Source organism: Canis lupus, chromosome 28 (genome assembly GCF_048164855.1).
Source record: "Canis lupus baileyi chromosome 28, mCanLup2.hap1, whole genome shotgun sequence".
Lineage (NCBI taxonomy): Eukaryota > Metazoa > Chordata > Mammalia > Carnivora > Canidae > Canis > Canis lupus.
This window is the reverse complement of record NC_132865.1, coordinates 10,566,527-10,588,137: the sequence shown is the minus strand read 5'-3', so window position 1 is coordinate 10,588,137 and position 21,611 is coordinate 10,566,527. Positions and strand designations below refer to the sequence as shown.

Here is a 21,611-nt window from a genome sequence, read left to right as displayed (position 1 = left end):
CCATTCATTAGGAATGTTTATTAGGCATCTACTCTGTGCTAGACACTCTTCCAGGGCTCAGATGATAGTCATAATGTCTGATATCATGCACTCAATATCCTGTAGAGAAAGATAGACAAGAGATAAGATACATAAGCAAAATATATTATAGAGATAATCACTAAACAGTGAAAGAGGATAAGAATCCTTAGGGGTGGGTGGTGTTAAAAGTTTTAGGCAAGAAAGCTAGGGAAAGACTGAAAAAATGTCTTCTAGTTTTTTGAATTTGAATTAAAAACCTGAAAAATGTTGAGGGCCTAATGCAAGATGCTTAATCTTTTTGCACTTAGTTTCCTCATCTGTAATTTGGGAAGGGATATTATTTAATGGTATTAAATTGAACAGTCCATGACAAAACATCTAGCTAAATAATAGCACCCAACTGGTACTCTTCAGAGTTGTCTTTTTAATGCCCCAGTTCAGAGTCAGAACCACAGATGATTTTAAATGCTTTAAAAGAGAGAGAGATTTAACTGAGCCATTTAATCCTGGGGAAGATTATTTTGGCCTCTGATCAGACATTTCAGCATGAATTTCATCTGTAGAGGTGGGCACCTGTGGAGGTGGACTCCTGCAGGCATGTTAAGGTAAGTTTTCATTAGTGATGAGAAGGCAGTCTCAGATTCCAAGGGTGCACATTAAATTTACTGACATATCTGAATGCATAAACTACTGTCAGTGTCAATGGCTCAGGCTACTCATCACTGACAAAAAATGAAGAAGAAAAATTTATGTTTTATTCATTCACTATTAATTTGCATGTGGTTTGATGAGAAAGTAAAGCAATGCAGTCAATAGATGGTGCCAGAGGGTAGGTTCTCACTGCAAAGCTAAAATGAGTGTTGAAAATATTCTTCTTGTGTGAGGATTCTTCTTTTTTCTGTCTGTATTATGCATTTGTCATACACGGTGAATTCTTAACATAAGAAAAATTTAAAACTTTGTGTTAGATTCACATTACAGTACAGAAAACGGATACTTACAAATCTCTGCAAAAACTGTTTAAATATATACATTGCAAATGAATCAGAAGGGAAAATAAAATAATTCCAATGTTTTATAATCACAAGATAAGCATCTTTCATTTAGTAAAAAAAAATACATCATTTGAATATATATCTAATATATGTCATTGAATTAGGAGAACTTGTGTGTGAAATAGTTAAAATTTCAAAATAGACATTTTAGTCATAAGATTAAAAAAGGTAACTACTGAAGTAGATTTGGGGAGCAAAGTAGGTAATGGATTGAGCCAATTATAGTTGAGATGTAGCATAATGTCAGATTCTGTGGATAAAGCTTGGGAAATAAAAGCAAGTAGATTGGGTTAAGGTAATTTAAAAAAGTAGAGAAAAGGTCTGGATATCTTTAATTTCAGAAAATGAGACCATTTCAATGTCTTTGTGTAGAAAGCATCTTAGAATTTTTGCCAGTACCTTCAAGTTTGTATTTCACATGAAAATTGAACACGTTATTAAATCTCAAGAGTCTAGAGTGTCCCGTAAAGATTCTACTGCCTGTGATTACCCATAGGAATCTGAACTTTAAGACAATTTGGTGCCAGATGTGTTTCTACAAGTAGATACAGCATTGTATCATAATTTTAAGAGGAGAGGGAAATTTTAAATTTCTTGCCAAAGAAACTTTGTTATCAAAATTGACCATTTTAAATCAATCTGCTACCCCAAAACTTAAAGATTATTTTCTCTACTATGAGGTTCATTATTCATAGTGGTAAGACTACTTTTCATGATTCCATCACTTCAATGATCATGATTTTAGTTAAAGAAATAAGGATGGTACTATTATGTATGCCAAAGTATGCTCAGAATCACTACTAGTTACTTTGCTACTCACTGAATTAACTATAGTTCTATACTGCTATGGCCGTAGGGTAACTTAGCCCAGGAAAGTTTTATAATAATCCCCTTTCAGTGACTTCTGTAATTCCTCCTACTTCCCATGTTTGTTTAGGTCCAATTCCTTTAATGGCTATGTACTTGACCTGCATGTGTTTTCATCTGAATAAATCCTCCCAAGCAACAGTGTGGCTAGGATTTATAACTCCACATAATGAGTGTAAAACAGCCTGTGTAGTGTGTTTCAATCTATAGAGGGAGTGATTCAATTCTAGATCTGCTTAACTCCAAAACTATTGTTCGATCTATCCCGGGGGTCCATATATTCTGGTTGTTTGGGACAGTCTAGAGTTATGCCCTTCTAATTTAGCATTTGCCCTCCACCAAAGTGTCCTACTTGGGGTGATAAATTATATGGCCACTCTACATCACACTAAGAAACCAGGATCATTTAATCAGAATTCAGACATTGCATCGATTCGCTGGAAAGCAAGAAATGTGGTTTGTACTTTCAGTCCCTTAAAAAAGAAAATCTGAACATCTGTTCAAGTCAGTGTCTACAACGTATTTGCATAAATATCACTGTGTACACCAATTAGTCTGATGCTAAAAACAAACAGGGTATGAAACTTGTGGGTGGGTACTGGAGGTTAATATTAGAAATTTTCGCATGCTAAAAGCAAGATTTTTTTTAGAAAAAACATTGTCCCTGGGTAAAATGTATTAATAAAGATACTCTTCTTCAGGTACTTTTAATTCTCTGCCACTATTTTTTTAATGAGAGTTTATTTGTTTTAGCCAACAGAGTTTTATGAATATTGCCATAAAATGATTATCTATACATAAATATAAGCAAACTGAGGATGAGACCAAAGTCCTTAAATGTCCTGTAGAGCCACACACACGCACTCATCTCAGACTTTGCCTCCTTCTCCCTCCCTTTTGCTCATTCTGCTCCAGCCACTCTAGCTCTCCTGTTCTCTGGAAGCTCTCTTGTTCCACATGGCCTTTGCAATTACTGTTCCCTGTATTTGAAGTGCTTTTCCTTCTGAAATCCTCATACTTTGCTTTCATCTAGGTCTTTGCTCAAATGTCATCTAGTGGAGACCTCTTTAATCTATTTAAAATAGCAACTCTCCCACTTTCCACCTATATTCTGTGCTCCCTCCACTTTAATCTTCATAGAACTTGCACATTCTAACATACTGTATGGTTTACTTGTTTATTATACTTCCCGTCTTTACCCTCTAAAAGATAAGCCGTTTGAAAGTAGATTTTTATTTTGTTTAGCTTTGGCGGGGGGAGGTATTTAGGGTCCATCTTTTTTCACCAATATTAATGCAGTATGTAACACAGTGTCTAGCATATTGTAGGTCCTCAATAAATATTTGTTGACCAAGAGAAGGAAGAAATAGATTATGAATGTACTGAATTTCAGCTTAGTGGTGAATTTCAGCTTAGTGGTGCTTTGACTTGTGTTGGAAATGTGTTCAGATTAGCAGTGTGATCTACTGGTTATCCTTACATTAGCTGTCACTGAGAATCAGCAATGGTTAACACTTGATGTGCACGTATATATGATCGAATCTCACATGATGCTACAAGCTGGATATGAAGTTAAGTAATTTGCCTTTTTCTCAGTGTTTCCAAAGTGTGGGGAGGAGGATCAGTTAAAACCCAGTCAGTTGTTTTTTTATATGTTTTGCTTTGCTTTTCTTATTGTAATGAGACATAATTGCAATGTAACCAAATCTAAGGTGCAAGATTGGTTTTCACTCCTGAATCGTGGATGCAGCCTCATATCCTTTTACTTACACCATGTGAACATAAAGAGCTGCTTTCTGGAGGCTCAAGACTGCTTTCTTTCTAATTTATTGAGGTTCTCATTTCATAGGCAGTATTAATCAGCAACTCTATTGGAAGCCTTGAAAAATAGTTGTTTCCTTGAAATAGCTGTTTCCATTCCTAGGAATATGACCCATCTCATTTCATTTAATCCATGAAGATGGGAATGTGAAGGGAAGTAACATCACAGACTGAATACTGACTGTGTGTTAGACATCCTCAGTCCTCATTTGAACCCAAAGAGATGAGATATTAGTATTCTGACTTCATAGCGAGAGAACCAGCAGTTTAGAAAATAGCTTCCCAGTGCTTGGTAACTAGTAATCATTCAAAAAGTGCCAGTGCCTTTATTTCTTCCGCCATCCCAACATTCTATTATTATACTTGAAAAATGAATGTAAACATATAAACTTACCAAAAATTGAGAGTAGATTTCCAGTAAATTAGAGAAATTGTGAAAATTAAAGAAAGTGTTGTCTATGTATTTTTAAGTATGCTTTAGATGCATATAAAATGAGTAAAAACCCATTATGTCTTACCATGCATTGGGTTTAAGGAACCATATGAGATAAATCAATTGACTGTTTTCTCATTTAATATCTGAAGTAGCCTGAAAGATTTTCTCCTCCATTTTGCTTGACTCTGATTATAATTTTATAGCTGAAGTTATTCTAAAACACATAGGACAATGGAAAAAACGTTTAACGTGGCAAAAATGAGCTCACTGTAAGCTGCTGATTCAGATTTTACATAATGTTAAAAATTATTTCGGAGACCACATTATGTGAGTGTAAGAAGTTTCAGCTACTGAAACTAAAGATTGTTTGCACTGTACTTTTAAAGCATACTAAAAATCTATAGGCTTCGGGCAGCCCCCGGTGGTTTAGCACTGCCTGCAGCCCAGGGCGTGATCCTGGAGACCCGGGATCGAGTCCCAGGTCAGGCTCTCTGTATGATGCCTGCTTCTTCCTCTGCCTGTGTCTCTGCCTCTCTCTCTCTCTGTCTCTATGAATAAATAAATAAAATCTTAAAAAAAGTCTGAAATTTCTACAAAAAAAAAAAAAATCTGTAGACTTCAACAGACATCTAGCATAGAGTGACAAATCCAGAAATTGCTGTGCTGTTTCATTGGCAACTTCTTCTTTGAATTGTACACCGGTGTTGAATTTTACTCACTCTCTTGCAGCCTCAAAAACTGTCTAGAGCAACACCTAGCACAAAGTAGTTGCTTGTTAAATGTGTTACCATTTGTCAAATTAATTTTCTTTTATTGAAAAACAAAAGACTACACTCTCACGGTAAAAATTTCCAACAACTAAAAAGCATTGCAATAAGAAGGGTATGTCCCTCTCCCCCTAGAATTCCAGCCCTATTGGCAGATGAAAGTGATCAGTCTCCTGGCAGGAAGCATTCATGTGGAAACCTTTCCCCTCACAATACATGAGTATGAGGATTTAAAAGAGTATACATGAGCAAATTTTAAAAGAATGGAAGAGTGTCCATCTGAAGGCTAATGCCATTAACAAATTTCAAGGTGAGGAACCAGAGCAAAGTCCTATTCTGAGAAAACAAAACAAAGCAAACAAACAAGCAAGCAAAACACACTATAATGGATGGGCAAGGAATCACTGAGGCCGTCTTTCCTAAAAATAGGAGAATTAACCAAGGAAGAATAGAGGAGATCCAGGAATTTCAGGTTCAATTCCAGATGAGACTGTGCCACAAGGCTGGAGAGTGGCCAGTCCCAGTGGAAGTAGAGCAAGTCTAACATTTGTTGTAAGCTGATGGGTTGGCTGACCGCCCAGGAGGACTGACCCCCCAGAGCTGATGAAGAGATGGGAGATGAAGCTTCTATGTGTGATCCTAATAATTATAAAAAGATACAAGTAAGTAAAAGTGAAGTAAATAGTGTTATGAACTGAACGTTTATGTCCCCTCAAAATCCACATGCCCAGTGTGATGATCTTAGAGAATTAGGTCATGAGGGCTCCATCCTCATGAATGGGATTAGGGCCTTGTAAAGGGAAACCCAGAGAGCTCTTCCACCCTTTTTGTGAGGGTTCAACAAAAAGTCAGCAATCTGCAAACCCACAAAAGGGGGCTCACCAGAGCCAACTATCCTGGCACCCTGATTTCAGACTTTCAGATTCCAGAACTGTGAGAAGTAGATCTCTGTTGTTTATAAGTCACCTGGCCTATGGTATTTTGTTAGAGTGATCCAAACCGATGAAGACAAGTAGAAAACTAAAATTGATGGGCATTCTGTGTCTAGGGTAATGAAAAGGGGAGGCACTGAGAGAGGAACTGAGGCAAGGACCAAAAAAGGTGACTGTGTCTCGGTCATTCATGTATGAACCAGATTCTTTTTTTGACTTTATGTTTCAGATCGCAGCTAGATATGAGCTCCCTCAAGAGACAATGACTGGGGTGCCCTCATGGCACAGTCATTTGAGTGTTGGACTCTTGGTTTCAGCTCAGGTCATGATCTCAGGGCTGTGGGATGGAGTCCCCAGTCAGGCTCACGAACAGTGCAGAGTCTGCTTGAAATATTCTCTCTTCCCTCTGCCGCTCCCCTTGCTCATGTGCATCTGGACTTTCTCTTTCTCTTAAATAAGTCTTTTTTTTTTTTTTTTTTTTTTTTAAGAGAGGTAAAGGCTGTCCAGTAAAAAAGGAGTGAAGGGATATCTGTGTTGGCTGACTCTGACTTGCTTCTAGGAAGACCGTTTTCTCCAAGTGGGATGACTGAGAAACACTCCTGGAGAACTCTCCCTTTGAGAGCTAGTGGTTTTAGGTCGTAGCAGCATCCTGTTTACTGACATGATCCCCAGGTTTCCCGGGCAAGGTGCCAGTCAGGCAAAAACAGCAACTTGAGTTCTTTGGGAAGCAGACTCTGAGATGGAAGCTAGCATGAGGGCTGTGGATTAGGCATTGCCTTTGGGATCCACACCTTTCAAAAGGGTTGGAGGGAGCAGGATTAGGTAGAGGGAGAAGTGGAGCCCTGGGCAGGATCAGAAACAACCTCAGCGACCCTGGGGGAAGCTCTGAGGCTGGCACTGTCTGTCCATATTGTTGGACCAGAAATGGTAGGCTTTTCCACTCTTGCCTGAGCAGACATCTGAGGAGCGCCAGCCCCTCAGAGCACGTGCTTGGTCAGTGCGTATCCCTGCACATGAGGCAGTAAGAAGGTGGCTGGCTGGGAGCAGCTCCAGCTGCTGAAGCAAGTTCTTCCTTCCAGGGGATCTAAGCAGTGTCATAATATGCTTGAGACCTCAGAACGTGACACTGATAGAGGCAGCCAGTCCAAGAACAAGAAAAAAAGGACTATAGAATCTGTGAGAATGGCCTAGAAGAACATGGATGATCGAAGCAAACTGTCAGGAAGGAGGTAGATAACCGTTTGGCTTTACGTAGTCTCATGACTATGAACATTATTATTGCCTTTGCCTTTTGTATCAAACATGTTGAAATTTAGAAGGCTGCTGGTTATAAGATCAAATATATATTTGCTTTCCTTATGAATGGTCAAAACTGGAAATTAGATATGTTTGGGAATGGAAGGTAGAGAGGAGTGCCGGAGAGGGCCAGGTTACAAGGTAAAGTGGGAATGTAAATGCCATCTACGTTAATGGACGAGCAAGGGAGAAATAAATGGCTCACATTTACTTGGTTATGATAGAAAAATAAAAATAGTGACGTGACTATATTGAAAGAAAGGACAATTGAGAGGCAGTGATGGTGTAACTGCCTATATTGTAATATGAGAGAATGAAATCAAAAAATATAATGGAAAGCAGCCAAGTCAAGAAAAGCCATAGAATCACATCATTTAAAGAAATACAAGGAACTACCTGGAGGACTTTTTTTTTCTTTTTTTGAATATCATTCACACAAAATGTTACATAATATCAGGTGTACAACATATGTTACAGGACGCTCACCATCTGTGAGTGAGTGAGTGTAGCCCCATCTGTCCCCACGCATCGCTATTACAGTATCAATGACTATAAGGTTCCCTATGCTGGGCCTTTTATTCCTGTTACTCACACATTCCATAACTGGAAGCTTGTATCTCCGTTCCCCCTCACCCATTTGGCCCATCTACCCACCCACCCCCTTCCCTCTGGCAACCACCACTTTGTTCTCTAGCGGTCTGATTCTGCTTTTTGTTCATTTATTGGTTTGTTTTGTTTTTTACATTCCACATATGAGCATAATTGTATGGTATGTGTCTTTCTCTGATTTATTTCATTTGACAATATACCATCTAGGTCCATCCAGGTTGTCACAAATGGCAAAAGTTTTCAAAGCTGTTAAAAATAGTTGTCACTAAGGATCAATACCAAAAGTAGAGAGGAGTGAGGCAGAGAATGATTACTTTTATATATAAGCCACCATTGTATTTAAATTCCTGCATTGTGTATATGCCAAATGTTTTTAAAATTTAAAAGTTCCTTGTGTCTGTTTCTAGAAATTGTCTATGCACATAAAGTAACACTTTTAAGATACATACAATCATTCTTGTTGTTCTGCACCTCATTATGTTATAAAGATTTTTTCTTTATTAGTTTGTTATCCCACAACATCCTATTAAATAAATAGTCTGTAATGTATTTGATTAGTGCCTAATAGGGGACATGTAGACACATTATAGGTTTTCCAAAAATGTTGAATCCATATCCAATCCAATAAATACTATGTGAGAATGCCTATTTCATCTTCTATCCTTTGCTAAAAATATATATTATAAAACTTTCTACCTTTATCAATGGGATATATATATATAGGTGTGTATTTATATATATATATATTCTTACTGATTTATGTGCATTTCTTTAAGTTGAATAAAATTAGCTCATCTTCATCTATTCATAAGTTTTTCCCTGTAATTTGCATAGTCCTATTCCTTGAATATGTACTTGAGTTATTAGCTATTTTCTTTTTTTTTTTTAAGATTGTATTTATTTATTTGAGAGAGAGAATGAGTGCATACAGAGGAAGAAGGAGAAGCAGACTCCCTCCTGAGCAGAGAGCCCGATGCAGGGCTTGATTCCAGGACCCTGGGAGACCTGAGCTGAAGTGAAGGCAGACCGTTAATAGTCTGAGCCACCCAGGTGCAAGGAGAAGAAGTGGCCAGGAGAGGGAGAAGCAGCCTCCCCATGGAGCAGGGAGCCCAATGCAGGGTTCCATCCCAGGACTCTGGGATCATGACCTGAGCCAAAGGCAGATACTTAGCTGATTGAGACACCTAGGTGCCCAAGGTATTAGCTATTTTCTTATTTATCTGTCAACTCTCTTTGCTAGAATAAGTTACCATAATATCATAGTTTTTAATTTTTTATTTGAAATGTGACCATTTTTTATTTATAACTTTAAAAATCATATGTAGAAAAAATTGTGTAGTCTACATAGTATTAACATGCAATCACAGTAATCAATCTTTCAGATTTTTGGCTCTTTGTGTCTTGTTGGGATTCCCTTTCTTAATCTAAGATTGTAAAGAAAATAGAACATGTTCCTTCTAGAACAATTGTGATTATATTTATATTTTTATCATTAAAACCGAGACCCACTTGAAGACATTTTAGAGTTAGAAATAAGGTATTTTCTTCTCTGTCAATTTAGTTGTCCCAACATGATTTATTTCAATAAAACATCTCTTTCTAACTTGCACAAAATGTTACTTTTGCAATATTGGTTAGATGATTTTGCAGCAGTTTCTGAAGTATTATCTAGCTTTTCACTTACACATATCCATATAAACACTCCTACCAACTAGTTTACGTATCATAGCTTTATAATGTGTTTGTTTGTTTTCACATCTGATAGGACTGTTCCCATTCAATATTCCTTTTATTTCTACCCCCTTTCCCCACTCACCCAAAATCATATCTGTTCTTACATATTTATATTTCCTCTTTATCTGTGGATCACCTCTAAAGTCTCTCAATGTAATGTTTAGAATTTTATTGTTTGCTTGCTTTTGGAGGGGGAGGGAGTACTATGTCAGATTTATAAATGCAAACAGAAGAATCAGTAACTTTACAATGTGGAGTTTGTCTATCCAAGAATAAAGTATACGGGGCTGTTTAGTCAAATACTCATTTAGGGGTTATAGTATGAAATTTGTGCATCAATCATCATAAATGTGATTGACACATAATTTTTACTTAGATTTTTCTTGTGGCTATATCTTTATCAGGTGTTGGTTTCAATGAGGTTTGGAGTTTTAAAGTTTTTTTCTAATTTCCATAAGTTCTGAATCTGTGTAAATAATAGTAGAAACGTCTGTTCCATGGAAATCTGGTTGGTGATATTTATTTGAGAGAGAGGGAGAATGTGAGCAGAGGCAGGGACAGAGAAAGAGGGAGAGGGATAAGCAGACTCCTGGCTCAGTAGGGAGCCCAACTCCTCTGGCCCCATCCCAGGACCCTTGACATGAGCCGAAGTCAAACACTTAGCCAACTGAGCGACCCCGGTGCCCCTAAATATTCCTTCTGAAGAAAAGATACCTGTTGTAAATTTTCAAATTTATGTACATAGAGTAGAACATGGAGAATTATTTTTTCTCTTTATTTCTTCATTAATGTTTCTAACTGATTTTTCCTTTTGTTTCATAATTAGTTTATTAAGTAGCTTATCTAATTTATCATTTCTTACAAAGAATCACATGCTGGATTTAGGTATTAATTCTACAGTATTCATTACCTTCTAAATGACATTAATTTCTACCTTCATTAGTTTTTCTTATGTTTCATTAGACTCATTTTAGTTTAGTTTTAGTGTTTTTTTAGTTTACTAATTAATTCATGTAATCTGTATTTTCTTTTTTTTTGTATTTTCTTATTTAGATGTGTAGTATTTAAAACTATGAATTTTCCTATAGTGACAACTTCTTAGACCTATATTATAGGTTCTGCTTTTTAGTGTTTTTTACTCATTCTATTTTAGACATTCTATAATTTTGTTTTTTCTTTTTCTTATATTCCAGGTTTTTATTTGAAGATATTTTTAAGGGGATTTTATTTATTTATTTTTGTATATTTTTTTTACTGGAGTTCGATTTGCCAACATATAGCATAACACCCAGTGCTCATCCCGTCAAGTGCCCCCCTCAGTGCCCATCACCCAGTCACCCCAACCTCCCTCCCACCTCCCCTTCCACTACCTCTTGTTCATTTTCCAGAGTTAGGAGTCTCTCATGTTCCATCACCCTCTCTGATATTTCCCACTCATTTTCTCTCCTTTCTCCTTTATTCCCTTTCACTATTTTTCATATTCCCCAAATGGATGAGACCATATAATGTTTGTCCTTCTTTTATTGACTTACTTCATTCAACATAATACCCTCCAGTTCTATCCATGTTGAAGCAAATGGTGGGTATTTGTCATTTCTAATGGCTGAGGAATATTCCATTGTATACATAGACCACATCTTCTGTATCCATTCATCTTTCGATGGACACTGAGGCTCCTTCCACAGTTTGGCTATTGTGGACATTGCTGCTAGAAACATCGGGGTGCAGGTGTCCTACCATTTCACTGCATCTGTATCTTTGGGGTAAATCCCCAGCAGTGCAATTGCTGGGTCGTAGGGCAGTTCTATTTTTAACTCTTTGAGGAACCTCCACACAGTTTTCCAGAGTGGCTGCACCAGTTCACATTCCCACCAACAGTGCAAGAGGGTTCCCCTTTCTCCACATCTTCTCCAACATTTGTTGTTTCCTGTCTTGTTAATTTTCACCATTCTCACTGGTGTGAGGTGGTATCTCATTGTGCTTTTGATTGGTATTTCCCTGATGGCCAGTGATGCGGAGCATTTTCTCATGTGCTTGTTGGCCATGTCTATGTCTTCCTCTGTGAGATTTCTCTTCATGTCTTTTGCCCATTTCATGATTGGATTGTTTGATTCTTTGCTGTTGAGTTTAATAAGTTCGTTATAGATCTTGGATATTGAAGGGGATTTTAGTTTTTGATTTTTTATTTGAAACTGTAATCAGAGAACCAGGTATATATTATTTGTAAATTATGGAATTTGCTGAAGTTATAATTGAAGCTTACTATAGAATAGATTTTGAATATATGTCTAAGAAAATTTGAAAAGAAGGTGCATATTTTATGTTCAGGGTATAGCATTTAACATATTCATGTACACCTAAAATGCCTTTTACTGTATGAATTTTATTTTATACATGTAGCCTATCAATTCTCATCGTTTTGGGCCTGTTTGATGGGCCATAGATCAAGAAATATGAATTTAAGTCCCCCACTTTTTGGATAAATCTATTTCATTCTGTTAGGGTTTCTCTTCCATTTTTGCTGTATGAATTTTGGATGACAAATCTTTATTGTGATGTATACAGTTTATGTAGTCCCATCTTGTTTAATGATTTGGCCTTCAAATCAAGCATGATTTTTATTATTGTAACAATCTCTCTATTCTTTTGTGTGAATGTGTCCAGTATTAATTTTTAGACTTTCTGAGTTCTCTTAGTATAGGCATGGATATCATTTATAGCAATAGGGTTTTTCTTTTAACATCTTTTTCTTTCATTACATACATTTTTTGAGGAACAACAGAGAACCTCACCTAATTGTATGCTCATATATTTCTTGATTTTGCTCCTTTTGTTCCCAGATAAACTGGCCTGGCTAGCATAGAAGGAATTCTGAAAAATTTATTTCTCTCTTTTCCTTGAGCTGAAGCAGCTCTATTTAGTCATGTTCAGATTTTTCTTTTATTCTCTTCTTGTGGACCCACACTAATTATAGGTATCCAAATTTAAAAGTTGATTTCTTCATGATCTTACAAGACCTCCAATTTCAGTTCTCACAAAAACAAAAGTGCCCACCCAGAAATTTATGAGCTATGAAACCCATGATTTAACCTGTGACCTCTCTTCCAGCTCCCTTAACTTCACTCAGTTACTTCTCCTCTTAAATATACTCATGTAAATAAATAAACATAAATAAATAAATAAATAAATAAATAAATAAATAAATAAATAAATAAATAAAAATACACTCACGTCTCTCAATCCTTAAAATATTTTAATGGTTTCTCATTGCTCCCGGGATAAAGTGCAAACTCCTTCACATGGTTTATCATGCCTTTCATGATAAGAACATGCTTTCATTTCTGACCTTGCTTCTATAAACTGCTTGTACTCTATGCTATGCCCACACTAATACACATTTTAGCTTTGTTATTAGTTTATGAATCTTATTTCGATCTGTATCTGAACAATGTGTAAAAAATAATTTCAAGGCAAAGAAATGTTGTCTACTGACTAGATTTTTGAGGATATTAAAAAATTATTGTTACTATTTGTAGGTGTTATGATAGTATTGTGGTTTGGTTAAACAAAAAATTTTATTCTGTAGTTATGCATGCTGAAATACTTATGGAAAACATAAAGTAACATCTGGATTTGGTTCAAAATAATCTGGGGTGGGACAGTAGATAAAAAACAAAGTTGTTTTGAGCTGATAATTATTTAAGCCGGATGATGGGTGTGTGGTATTCATTACACTAATCTCTTGACTTCTGCTTATGTTTGAAACTTCCCGTAGTAAAAAATAAAGAAGAGCTCAGGTCTTGATTAAGCCATCTGATTTAAGCTATTTTTCAGCTCTCTTATATCATCAAATGAGAGATCATGCTGAAAGGAACCATCTGGTAAGAAAAAATGGAAAGCAATACCGGACCAGTTTTTGCTTAATCTAGTAGTTTTTGGAATGTAGATGTGTTTGGGCTTAGCACACTGAGAACCAGCAGCCACCTTAATGGCACAAGCATTGACAGACGTTGGAACCACATGTTTTCTTGGTAAAGCAAAGATAACAGAACTTTGATTTTGCCAACCATGGGGGATTCTATTCTTACAACGGGAATTAGCTTTAGCATACCGTAACACATTTTGCACTGCTCTGAAATACCCATTTTTCTCTCTGTTGGCTTCTTGGCCTATGTTAGTTATTTCTGAGAAGCACCAGTGAAGGTGCTCTCTTGAAAAAGGGCTTTCATATTCATTCACATGAACAAAACATATATATGAAATGAGTGTACATGTGTTCACAGACCCACACACATACCTAGGGTCTGAGGCTGTAACAGTGAATCCCCCTCCATAAGCGAGGTTAGAATTTGAGAGACAGGGTGGGGTGGAAAGGCATGAAAAATGGATACAAAGCAGTTCTTCATACTGGCCCCCCTGTATGTTTCTCCTCAAGAGCTGGAAAAAAAAAAAATCTTATACCTGAGTCCCATCTAAAATCAAATGAATCAGAATCTCTGAAGATGTGATCAAATGTGTTTTTAAAATTTCCCCAGGTGATACCAATGTATCACATATTGTAGCAAGTATTGAGAATACTAATAAGAGGTTAACTTTGCAAACCTTGATCTGAGATCAGACGAGAGACTTTTCTTTACCATCTTGCCTTCCATCGCTACTTCTAGCTCCCCACTCCCAGATCACATAAGATGGAAAAAGGAGTTAAAAGAAATGGGAAGTTGATGGTGCTTGGAGTTCATTCGTTTATTTATTGTACAAACACTTATTGAGTATCCATTTTGTGCTCTGTACTGGGCACTCTGGTAATTGGTAATAATACAAAATTAATAAGTCACTGTCTCTGTTTATTGGGAGAGACAGGTAAATAATCTAATTACAAACCTTCATGCTAAGTGCTGAGTAGTGAAGATAAATTTAAGTTAGTCAGGTAAAAGGGAGGTAGAGTAGGTTTATTTGAACAGAGAGATCGTGTCTCTCTCTCCTTTTTTTATTTTAATTTAATTTATTTGTGACAAGGTGGGTGAATGACCAATAGAACCTTTAACTTTGATCTTCTAATTTTTAAAAATATTTTTCCACTGCCTTTGTATTTCCTATAAACTGCTAATTAAATCTAGAGACTTGATCAGGTTCAGGTTCAAGTTTTGACAGGAATACTTTACAGTATTGGAGTACTTCCATCAAGACACTAATGCAATTTGTCCCTCTTTTTGGATTTTAAGGCCATTTATGATCATTGCCTGAATCTAGTGTTTCATCAGGACTCCAAAATGTTGATTTTCTATTATTTCTTCTTAATTTATTTGCTATAAAATTTCTCTGAAAAATTTTCTCTGATCAGCTCTAGCTCTGCTGCACTGCAGTGAGTTTAGGAAAATCAAGATAAATGCTTGACTGTTTATCAGTTTTCAAAATAATGAGTTGGTTTTTTAATATCATTTAAAGGTGACTGATGAAGCATTTTTCCTACCATCATTATGAACTCATGTTTTTAAATATTTAATGTTTTTAATCTATTACATCTATTCTTTTTTTCCCCCTTCAAACAATTCCAACTTTAATCAGTGAGAACCACTTCAAGTTAGCTCTAATTTTAGATGATCTGAGTCGTCTGATGGCTTCTTTGTTTCTGGTATCACAGAATGGAACTAGCCTATCTTGTACCTTTACTGATCCACATCCAAAATAAGCCAGCCTTCCAAGTGCCTTAGTAGGCAGTGGTGCATAGGGATCCCTTCTGAAGCCATGCACCTATATTCATAAACACTGCAGAAGATATGGTGCTTTTCTGAGACTGAATTGGGAAGAATGGCTATTTCCACAGAGGCTTTGGCGAATATGGCGCTCTGTGAGGAAATAGTGTCTTTGCGACATGCATTCCTCCCTCAGCCTTCTCATTACTATGTTTGACTTTTAGGCAAATATTTATAGGCTGTCACCTTTCTCCCATGGCTTACCTCCTTAGATGAAGAAAAGACATGTGCTACTAGCAGGTAGTTATTTTATAAATTACTACCACTGCATACCATGGAAGTCTGTGTCTGTCAAGGTATATGATGATCAGAAAATGTTTATTGACTAGTCACTGTGTTAGACACAGGGGACTCAACATGATTAAAACTTTGTCTCACATTGTTCTTTCAGCTCATTTCAGCAGAGCTGGAGCTACTGTGGGAGCCCAGGGGAAAAACTAATAAATTCTGCTTGAGTGAAAAAAAGATGTGTTCATGGAGTAAGAAGTTTTTGAGTAAAGGTCTTGAAGGGAATAAAACCCTGGGATGCATGTAAGGGTAGGATGTTGGAGAAGAGGATGTAGGCTATCATTTAAAACAGAGCAGCAGGATAAAGACCCAGTGATTTCAAAGTCGAAAGGGTATTTGATCCATGTGGTTGCAGTATAAAGTGCCAAGTTTCTACAGGGCGGAAGTTCAAATATTATGCCAAGAGAACACTTTGGATCAGATTGTTAAGGCAGTGAGGCCACCTTCAGAATTGTTCTCTAAACTTGGGTAATTACAGTGGGAAGTAAAAAGAGAAGCAGATTGTTGAGACACTGTATAAAGTAGTCATCATGGTGGATGAATGTGGGTGAGGATTTTAAAGATGACAAAGTTATTTTACTTATGATGACTGATATAGCTTGGTTTATAATGGAGTGAGACCAAACGAGGGTTAGAGTTCAGGAAGGATCCAGTAAGACAATAATATAAGAGAATAATATTAATGAACTTAACAAAATTGGACAACATAAAGAAGCCAAGAAGTAAACAAGAGAGAATCAGAGAGATTCACTAATAAATGAGTTATTTGGAAGGAGCACTGGTTGAGGTTAAGTGATTTCTTCAACATCTCATTTATTCATTTATAAGAATGAATCATCACATTTACTCACATTTACTCTTTCTGCCCCGAGATCAGTCTTCTCAGCATAATATTCAAACATCCACCGGGCACTTTATACTGCAAGCACACAGAGATCAACTACTCTTTCAACTCTAAGATCACTGTAATGTTCATGGTACCGTACTATATGCAAGAAACATGAAACTTGGTCTTGCCCTTGGAGCTGTTACAATACAGTGGTAAGTCACAGCTAGCAGGTGATAGAAAGCTGGGAATAGAAGCCAGAATTCCCAGTGTACTGTTGGTTTTGTCACACCATCCCTGCTCTGTCCCATCTCACAGGGTCTACTCCTCACTCCTCCTCACTCTTAGACTCTGTATTTTAAACCAAAAGTAACATAGTATTTGCCCCCTTTTGCTAAATGTTGACATTACATCTGCTTGGGCAGAGCCATTTGGGTGTTACCATTTTGGAACACTCCTATGCTTCTAACCATGTTTCTGATCAACTCTGTCTAAAGTCAATATTAAGGATTTATAATAGTCTCTCAATATAAGAGGACAGTTCACCTTTTGTAATCCAGGCCTCAAGGACATGGCATGCTTCCATCACTACTAGAGTAAGTATGTCTAATTTTTGACCTGGCTCCATACCATACACTAGTAAATGACAATGTCTTTTAAAAATTACGTAATTATTAAATAAGCATGACTTCATTTATTTTCTACCAGACACTAACTTTAAATACTTTACTTCTTAATGCATCTCTGTAAATAGAGCAGTTGGCAAACTAAAGTGTGCATTTAAACTGATTCTTAGTCCTTTCATTCTTTTTATATTCATCTTCCTTAATTTAGTCTCAAAACACCCCTAGGCGGTTGGTGCTGACTCTTGCTTATTTGATATCAAAATTCTTGAGAGCCTGTTCCTCTACAGCAGGGTTTAATTTTCTCACTTTAAGACATCTTCTTTAACTATTTCCTACTGAGAAAAAAGAAAAACCCATCTTCTTCCAACTCTTGCACTGATTCCCCACTGCTGTTGGGATCCTGGTATGGAAACTATGCTCAAGATCAGTTCTAACTTTTCTCCCCTGAGGAGACACTTAAAGGACTTCAAAGATTTTTTTGTGTAGTTTTTATGCTTCTCCCATTTAAGGAATTATTCATAATTCTTTCTGCCTGGCGTTCAACTCATTTTGAACACAATGCATGTAAACCAGTTATCAATTATGATTGGACTCTCCCTGTAGAAAAAGCTTCAGGAAAGAAACATCAGGGTTCTTATATTTTTTAAAGAATTGACTCCAAAAAAAGTAAGAATTTTAATGATGTAGTCTCACCAAGAAGTTACGGTTTCTAAAAATGCATTTATCTAATTCTGTTGGAGAAAATCACTAAGACCTTGCTTTATACAAGTTGGCTATGGTATCAGAAAAGAGTTACAAAATTTATAGAACTGAGCAAGGACTCCGAGGTTTGACAGATCAGGTTTCTCATTTGCAGGTGATCACACTGAGGTCCACAGAGGATTATGCAGGTTTCTGTGGAGGGCCGGGCTTAGACCTAGATTTCTGTTCCCTGCCCACTGTTCTCTCTATTCTTACTATATTCTTCAACATCAGTCTAAATGTTCCCTCCTCTTGTAGTTCTCTCTGGGCTCTTTGTAATTCTTTCACAGCCAAATTGCACAGTTAGGATGATTATACAGGACTTTATAAATACTAAAAAGGTCACTTTTATTATCATTATCTTATCTAGACTGAATAATCCTGGTGGAGAGGACAATTTATCTTTTACCCTAACATTTTTTTTTTCTTTTTGGCATATACTGGGTACTCAATAAATAAATTCTAGGGGTTGATATTTGACTCAGGGAACAAATATTTGATAATATTCATACCTCAAGGACAAATAACACCATATTCAAGCGTCTTTTCCTTTGGAAGGCTAACTTTGTCTTCACTGTCAAATCTAATATTTCATGGTTATGGACACTTAGAAAAAGTCTGCCTTTTCCAGTTTCCCGCTTTCTATAGATGCTGTGCTACCTGTATGCTTTGTTTTAGTTCACAGACATCGGATGGTCTTTTCTTTATGAAACAGTGGTGATAGGAGATATTATATCTTAATGTCCTTACCTGAAAGAATATTTTCCATTTTGGAGTTTTTCTGAACCAGGAATCCTAAAGTCAATGAATCGCTAATCTAGAAATACAGATATTGAATTTGGGTTGCTTATACTGTGATATTAGAGTGTAGCTCATTCTTTGCTCCAAAGTGATTGCAAGATTTTGTAGATGTCCACATGGCAGAAATAAGTTTTAGTTTGTGGATTACATGAAATGTGCAAAGCCTGATTGTAAGCACAGTGTTTTTTTTCCCTGTAAGATTTTTATGAGCATGTTGCAATCAAAACCATATCCCAAATCCCATGTCCCAAATAACATTTCATCAGATGAGCAGACGGATTTTACAGTGAATCCATGAGATATCTGAATCTCTCTCTCTCCATGGCTTTCAGTATGTTATGCTAAATAGCAGATGACAGTGTAAGGTCCCCACCAGATCCTAAAACAGTGTGATGGATTCTTCTAAGCTAAATAATAGCTAATTATGCCATAGGTAAGTCTCAACCAAATTATTATTAAGGACTTTCTGTGCAAGTTATGGGGGAACACAAAATGAATGCAGAAGTTGTAATTCTTTCAAAATGTTGTCAGGTGCATAGGCTTGATTGCATATACATGGATAAGTATCACACAATTTTGCATTTTGGAGGAAGAAATGAGGAATTAAGGAAATGAAGAAGCAGAAAGATTTCATCAAGGTGGAGACATTTGAGTTCAGCCTCTATGGCTGTTTTTACTTGTTTTTCTCCACCTCTCCATGTCCTGGATTAAATTTGCTCTTGGTTAGCCCTATTAAATAGATTAAAAAAGAGTTAAAATTTTGACATTAGTAAAATGCATTATGAATAATATAATTCCATTCTTTTCAGACAGTACTAAATATAGATTGGAGATGAACTAAACAGTTAAACCTGGTCAAGGTACTACTAATAATCTTAAAAGTCAGTAAAAAGAAAGTATGGTATGTGAAAATAAGGAGAGATTACTATGTAAGAAATATTATTTTGTAGTATGAAAAATAAATTGCCTATTTCTTAATAATCACACCAAAAGATCTAATTAAATTATTAATCAAGATTGCTTCTGAATGGAAAATGCTTAAAACCAGCAGCATGTATTGATATTTTATGCAATAAAAGAAAATACAAGATGCAATTACTTCAGCTACTTTCTCAGTCAAAAGTTTTTAAGGAAAACTTAGAGCAATGGCTAGCCTGGCTCCCATATGAGATGCCTTTTTTATGACATTTTGAACGTACCTTCAATGCATGTACTTCTAGTTTATATTATTAGCCTGAACTACTTTCCTTTTACACACTTCAGATAGCATTTTTCAAGAAATAAAGACATACAGCACAAGTAGAAAATAAAAACACTTTACAGTTCTCCATTTCGGGGAGGTTGAACTTCTTTGGATTGCTGGAGCTATAGATTTTTCAGAATGTGTTCTTTGGGAGTGAAGTCAACTGATATTACTTTTCTCTCAAATTATCAGCCCACTGAAAAAACAAAATCATTAGTTCCAAATTTCAAAGTCCATCTATATTGTAAGCTATACAAAACCACTTTGGTTTTCTTACTTTTGTTTAATGTTGTCTCTATAAGAATGTGCACCTCCTAATCATTATGGCTTATTGTCAGTTATGTGGATTTCCTTCTTCTATACACAAGACCTCCTCTGTCCTACACAATGTATAGCATTTTTTAATACAACCAACAAGTGTGTAATAAAGAATTCAAAAGGAGGCTACAAAGGGTCAGAAAAAGTACTTGAATCTCCTTCAACGCAGAGTTCTTTCTTGAGACTCTTCCGTTATTTTCACATTTCCTGAGGAAATGGAATGCTAAACTAACATTAGCATGTTCAAGAAATAATGGCAACAGCTGTCATTTATTGAAGATATGAAACTTCTGCAAAGTCACTCTGCCAGGCACACTTGCATTTATTCAATAAATATGTATTGAGTACCCACTATGTATGTGGTAGGATAGAAGGAATTAGGAAAAGGAAAGTGAATGATAACGGCCCTCAAGGAACTTAGAATCAAATATTTAAAAAGTTGTATCCAAGGCAATCATGAAGATAGGAAGTGAGAATTATGGAAGCAGAGACTACCTTGAGGCAAAGCTTTCTGGAGAAGTTGAGGATTGAGCTGCTTGAAGATTAGATGATTTGCACATACAGATAAAGAGAAATGACACTGTAAACAGAGAAGTTGTGTGAATAGAGTATTGATGGAAAAAGAGTATATGATATTTGTCTAAGGAACTACAGATAATTTGGCAATGAGGGGGTTAGGCCTGGCAAGAGTTAAGGCTGGGAAGTAGGTAGAGTTAAAGTCATGACAGACTGGTATGACATGTTAAGATATTTATATTTTATCCCAGAGGTTTGGGAAGCCAGTCAAGAGTTTCAAAAGTTCTGCATAGCTTATATGCATATCTTATATACATGTCAGGGTGGAGTTTGTATTTCTGAGATAGTATTAGGTAGGGCTGCCAAAACAAATTACCGTAGACTGGGTGACTTAAACAGCAGAAATTTATTTTCTCACAGTTCTAAAGGCTAGAAGTCCAAGATCAGGATGATGGTAAGGTGGATGTCAAATCTGAGGTCTCTTTCCTTGGCTTTTAGATGGCCACCATATCACTGTGTGCTTACATGACCTCTTCTTTGTGCTTGAACAGAGAGAGAGAGACACAGAAAGAGAGAGAGAAAGCTCTCTGGTATTTCTTCTTACAGGGGCACTATTCCCATTAGGAGGCCCCCACCCTCATGACATCATCTAACTTTAATTACATCCCAAAGACTCCATCTCCAAATATAACATCATAATGGGGGTGAGAGCTTCAACACATGAATTTGACAGGGGTGGAAGTGTGGTGTGAGGTGTGTGTGGGGGAGGGTGGATGGAATACAAACGTTCAGTCCATAGCAGGAGAGAAAAAGGCTGTTATAGTAATCAAGAGGCAAGATAATGAGACTTTGAGCTAGAACTGGTAAGAACTGGTAAGATACACAGACAAAAGGAATATGAGAGTAAGTATGTAGTGAAATGAATGGATTTTGGTGATTGACTGGAGCTGAGGGAGAAAAA

At 36.5% G+C, this 21,611-nt stretch overlaps 1 protein-coding gene and 1 long non-coding RNA gene across 18 annotated transcripts in view; one reads left to right on the top strand and one right to left on the bottom strand.

Moving 5' to 3' along the window:
- RALYL (RALY RNA binding protein like) overlaps positions 1-21,611 on the top strand; it is a 708,475-nt gene that overhangs the window by 455,583 nt on the left and 231,281 nt on the right. For 2 of the 17 annotated variants that reach the window (XM_072804074.1, XM_072804072.1), the window contains exon 1: positions 21,374-21,513. The exons of 13 other annotated variants lie outside the window; for them this stretch is intronic. The gene's annotated coding sequence lies outside the window, so the exon portion shown is untranslated. Of the gene's footprint in view, positions 1-21,373; positions 21,524-21,611 lie in introns of those variants that run through there. 2 more of the 17 variants (XM_072804073.1, XM_072804076.1) reach the window with 2 other exon arrangements.
- Positions 19,038-21,275, bottom strand: LOC140619947 (uncharacterized). The gene is made up of 3 exons (XR_012019709.1): positions 21,027-21,275; positions 19,895-20,012; positions 19,038-19,302 (listed from the first exon to the last, which is right to left on the bottom strand). It is a non-coding gene; the product is annotated as an uncharacterized lncRNA (long non-coding RNA).